The sequence below is a fragment of the Octodon degus genome, unplaced genomic scaffold, assembly GCF_000260255.1.
Source record: "Octodon degus isolate 3935 unplaced genomic scaffold, OctDeg1.0 scaffold00118, whole genome shotgun sequence".
Lineage (NCBI taxonomy): Eukaryota > Metazoa > Chordata > Mammalia > Rodentia > Octodontidae > Octodon > Octodon degus.
Window position 1 is genome coordinate 5,156,920 of NW_004524694.1, and position 5,715 is coordinate 5,162,634.

The 5,715-nt window shown below is 36.2% G+C and overlaps 1 pseudogene; it reads right to left on the reverse strand.

Moving 5' to 3' along the window:
- Nucleotides 1-3,344: 3,344 nt before the first annotated feature.
- LOC101565675 lies at nucleotides 3,345-4,199 on the reverse strand (annotated as a pseudogene).
- Between the last annotated feature and the right edge of the window lie 1,516 nt (nucleotides 4,200-5,715).

The following is a 5,715-nucleotide window of genomic DNA, read 5'->3' on the forward strand; positions in this document are numbered from 1 at the left end:
AAAATGTTATTGGAAACAAAATCTGAAATGCATTTTGAAGCAATTTAAGATATGCCATAGGGAAGAAAACAAAAGCTTGCAATTATTCTACTCTGCATAAGTAGCATGAAATTCTCATTTTTCTTCCCCAGCATAATAGAGAGCATAAGATTTTCATTGAAAATTTTAAAAAACACTTGAAATTTAAGCTCACCAGCTATAACCTGTGTGGTCTTTAGAAATCTACTTAACTTCTTTGAGTTGAGTTTCTATCTTTTATAAGAAGAACAAATAAAAATATAGACACAATATGAGTACACATAAAATATATGTGTTAAAAGTTTTCTGTATATAATAAGTAGATACTGATATTTTATACCCTACTCATTGACTTCATTAATTAACAGAAAGTAACAAATTTGTTTTGAATCTGTCTGTGTTTCAAAAGGGTATGTCATAATTTATCCCACACCCAATATAATTTTAGACATTTATAAGGAAATTTCACACTTACTTTTAGTCATTTGTTGCAGTTTTCAAGCCACATAAGCATGCAATTCTTCCTTCAGCCTAGAGCATATTGAACCTACAATAAGTTAAACAGATTATTTTTCTGCATTATCCTCAAATGGTTGGATCTGTCTCATAATGACAACGGTTTATTCACTCACAAATACCTTCCAGCATATAATTTGTACATAGTTACTTCTTGAAGTGATAAAAAGAATTGACAATGAAATAATAAAAGTATCATTTATATTTTACTGTGGATTCTATTACTTTTACTTTTCTTCATATTTACTTTCTTAATTACATTTTTTTCAGACTAATATCCTAATTAGGTTTCATTCATGACCATAATTATCAAATGTAGAAAAAAGCTTATGAAAATATTGCTTACATGCAAAAATATCTATATTCACACAAAAAAGATAAACATGAAATAAAGATGCAGTTGCATATAATCCATATATTTGATTTAAAAAGTAAAAGATTAGTTAGCTATCTACCAATAGATCAGTAAAAATATATATCACAGCACTTACTTACCACTTAGAATTTAAAATTAATCTTATGTGATCCCAGAATCATTTCACGTAATTAAAACTTCAGACCTCAGAGAAAACTAAGTTATCTGAGCTAATGAAAAGTAGTATTATCAAACACACGTGCTTTTATTATTGTTGATCTTATTTAACATTAGACAATTATATATAAGAATGTCAGGATCAAATTTCAACTTACAAGTCAGCAAGTTTTATTTTAGTAGGTGCAAGAAAATAACTAAAAGAAAGATGCAGTGGAAAAGGATGAGCGGTTTCAGCATTTGAAAGATTGGCAGCAAATGCTGCCGTTGTAATGCTGCCGTTACAAGTAGTGGTGATGTGCTGAATAGGCAGAAACTAAGGTTCACTTTGATAACCATTTGCATTTATCCTACCCACTCTCTGCTTTGTCCTTTTAGAGCTACAGGGTACAGAAAGAAAACAAAACACGTTTTCGAGTAGAATATTCAAATGAAATTCCTCAACTATAAATACAGAATATGCATTTATTCAGTACCATTTTATTTCATGGCCTTTGCATTCTCATTCTTCCATTTATTGGTCTTATTGTAATTGTTTTTAAATATATTGCAACAAATAATCATATATTTTTTTTCGGAACCGGGGATTGAACTCAGGCCCTTGTGCTTGCCAGGCAAGCACTTATTCTACTGAGCTAACTCCCCGGCCCCCGAATAATCATACTGATACAAAGGTATTTCATTTTTTAAAGAAAGTAAAAATTAGAATTAAAAGAGAAAAGGTTACAAGTGATACAGAATTTCACTTAACAAAGTAATATGAACTTCATAGTGCTTGTTGTAATAGTGAGAGAGTATTCTCTAGCTATATGAGGTATATTAATGGTATTTCAACTGGGATTGCATTTAATCTGTACAACAATTTTGGGAGCGTGGCTATTTTCTCAACGTTGGCTCTTCCTATTCAGGAGCATGGAATATTTTTCCATGTTCTCAAATCTTCTTCAGTCTCTCTTCTCAGAATTCCATCATTTTCACTGTATAAATCTCTTATGTCCTTTGTGAGATTGATTCCCAAGTATTTCATTTCTGTGTATGGTATCATAAAAGGTATGGTTTTCCTAATTTCCCTCTCAGTGCATTCATTGTGTTTAAAAACACTACCTGATTTTTGGGTGTTGAATTTGTGTCCTGCTACATTGCTGAATTTGGTGATTAAATATATTATACTCATGGTGGAATTTTGGGGGACTTCTATGTAGAGTATCACATTATCTGCAAATAATGATAATTTCACTTTTCTTTTCCAATCCTTATTCCTTTTATTTATCACTCTTGTCTAACTGTTCAGGCTAATGTTTCCAGAACTATATTGAATGGGAGTGGAGTCATTGCACATCCTTGTATTATTTAAAATGAAGTCCTTCAGTTTTTGCTCATTTAAAATGATGTTGGATTTGGTTTCTCATAGATGGCTTTTATCAGGTTGAGATATATAACATCTATTCTGATTCTCTGTAGGGTTTTTATCATAAGTGTTGGAATTTGTCAAAAGCTTTTTCTGTATCTGTTGAGATGACCACGTGTTTTGTGTTTGGATCTATTGATGTGGTGTTTTGCATTTATAGATTTGCATATGTTGGACCATCCTTGCATTCCTGGAATGAATCCTTGGTCATGATGTATAATCTTCTTGACGATTTGTTGCATTTTGTTTGCTAGTATTTTATTGAGGATTTTTCCATCTATATTCATTAGAGAGATTGGTGCATTGTTCTCTATTTTATTTATTTTTTGATAACTGTTTTACTTTATTTTTACACATAAGAAAAACAACCAATTGATTAAGCAGTTCCAGAGCACTTAGTATTTAGGCATAAGGAAGGAAATGAAGGCAGAAAGCAAACTCATTTCCTCTTAGACATATTACTACAAGTGTCACAGAAACTCAGCTCAACACACATAACACTGGTGTACAACACAGAGAACCTGAGAAGAAGGGGCACAAGGACCGAAGAGCTGATGGGGCTGAGTTGGGGGGAAGTGCTCTGAAAAGCTTCACTCTACCTGAGTAGCTCACATCCCAGGCTCATCACACCCTTCTATATCATGGTAACTAAAATATGCAGAAATCCTGGCAGGATGTAGTGGCACATGCCTGTGATCCCAGCATTCTGGAGGCTGAGGCAGGATTGCCCTGTTCAAGGCCAGTCTGGGCTACAGAGTGGAATTCTGTTTTAAAAGTGTGTGTGGGGGCCGTGGAGGGGTGCAGAAATGCCAACAGTTCCCCATTTGTTCAGTTGTGTTGCACATGACATTTCATAAGCCACACCCTGGTTCAAAATCTGTACAGAAAGTTTCCATTGCTGTCAAAGACCCCTCAGTCCCCTCTGCACTACTTTTGCTGCTGAAGTTCTGGTCACCTGGTTCATCCACCTTCCATTCTTCCAGTTTCTTGGCCCTTGGCAAGCCATGGTTGTTGGTGCTTCTAGTGCCTGCATAGTCACCAATGCAGGACTTCGGCTCTCTGATGATCCGAGGCTGTAGCAATAGGCACAAAGCTCTCCTTCTCCAAGACCTGGGTTTCTTTATTCCTTCCCTTCTGTCCCCATGGTGCAGTTGTCCTCTGAGTGCTGGGCTCTAGTGCTGTCAAAGCTGAGCTGTGGCTCTGACCTCTGGATAAAGCTTCTTTCCCAGGCATCAGCAAAGAGCCCAGTGCACTGTGGCCTGCAGCAAGGCTCTTCCCACCATCTCCAGGGCCCTGCAACTTCTGCATCAAGAGGGGAAGCCCAGCCTTCTTAAGGACTTTTTGATCCTGCTTCAGTTACTGTTTCAAAGTGGGTACAAATTTAGTTTTCAAAACCCTTCAAATAACATCAGTGCTGACATCAAAGCCTTTGGCCAACCAGGAAACTGACCGGGAATCTGCAAATTCCTTGTGTAGATAGCAGATCTGGTTCATGGCTTCCCATATCAGGGATCTGGGAAGGGGACCTGGAATCTCCATTTGTCTCTGGATTTTGTTTAACCAAATTGCTTACTTCTGCCATTTCAGGGCTTTTTCCAACTCCTGCACCTCCCACTCTTCCAGCTCCCAATTGGAATTCTGGTTCAGTTCATGGCTGGTAGGACCTGGGCCTGCCAAGCTCTCTGTGGCGAACCCACATTGTGCAATCAACAACTGCCTAGACATGGCCTTCCAGCAAGAAGGTCTATGCAACTGCCCCTGTAGTTCTCTGTTTTAGATGAATATTTCTCTGGTTTTGGAATCAGAGTAGCACTTGCCTCCAGGAATGAGTTTGTGAGAATTATGTTGATTTTGCAGTTTCTTTTGTCAATAATTTCCAGATTTATTGCACTGTGATGAGTGCAATAAATTTCGATTTCAGTGAAGAGTTTGAGAAAATTGGGCATTAAATCTCTAAATTTCTTGTAGAATTCTGCTATGAATTTGTCAGGAAGTGGGCTTTTCTTTGTTGGTAGGGTTTTTTAAAATTACATTTTCAATTTTGTTTCTCTTTATTGGGTTATTCTTTGTTTGTATATCTTCTTGACTCAGTCTTGTTATTTCATATGCATCTAGGAAACTGTCCATTTCCTCTGTGTTTTCTATCCTGTGAGAGGAAAGATTTTGGAACTAGGTATTCATGATCTTCTGAATTTCTCTAGAGTCTGTAGTGATTTCTCGCTTTTTATTCTTCATTGAATAAATTTGAGGGATTTTTTTTTCTTTCCTTTTTTTGATTAGGTTGACTAGGAGTTTATCAATTTTATTTATTCTTTCAAAGAACCAACTCTTTGATTCATTTGTTCTTTGTACTTCCAATGCATTAATTTTTGCTCTAATCTTTATAACTTCCTGCCTTCTTTGGGCTTTGGGCTTGACTTGCTCTTCTTTTTCTAGGAGTTTGAGGTGCAGCATAAGATCTTTCATTTGGGATTTCTCTGTTTTTCTATTGTACTAATTTAGCACTTTAATCTTCTTAAAACCACTTTAATTGCATCCCACAGCTTTCAATAAGTTGTATCTGTTTTTTCATTTGATCATAATTTTTTAAATTTCTTTAATTTCATCTGTGAGCCACTAGTTGTTTAGTAGGTTATTATTTAATTTCTATGTGTATATATTGTTTTTGCAGTTGCTTTTGTCCATAATTTCCAGATTTACTGCACTGTGATGAGACTGTATGCATGGGATAATTCCAATTCCTTTGCATTTACTTAAGAGTGCTCTGTGTGCTGGTATTGGGTCTGTTTTGGAGAATGTCCCATGGGCTACTGACAAGAATGTGTATTCTCTTGTTGGTGTGTGAAAAACTCTATAAAGCTCTACCAAATCAATTTCTTCACAAATTTGGTTTAGGTATGGCATTTCTTTGCTAGTTTTTGCTTAGATCTATGTCTGTCACAGTGGTATATTAAAATCTTGCATTATATTATATGATTGTTAATTTGATTTTTCATGCCCATTATTCTGCCATGATTCTGATAGGCTTTCCATTGTAGGTTATCTGTTTCTTCTCTTTATCAGCTTTTAATATTGCATTCTTGCAATGCAAGCAGACACATGGACCGGGAGTTTGATCCCCAGGCCTGCCGTGCTGGCCCTGCCCCTGGGGGGCACAGAGATGGCAATTAAGACTTGGCATGGTGGTTTGTGCCTGTAATTCTAACACTTGGGAGGCTCTAAACAGGGGAATCACTGAGTC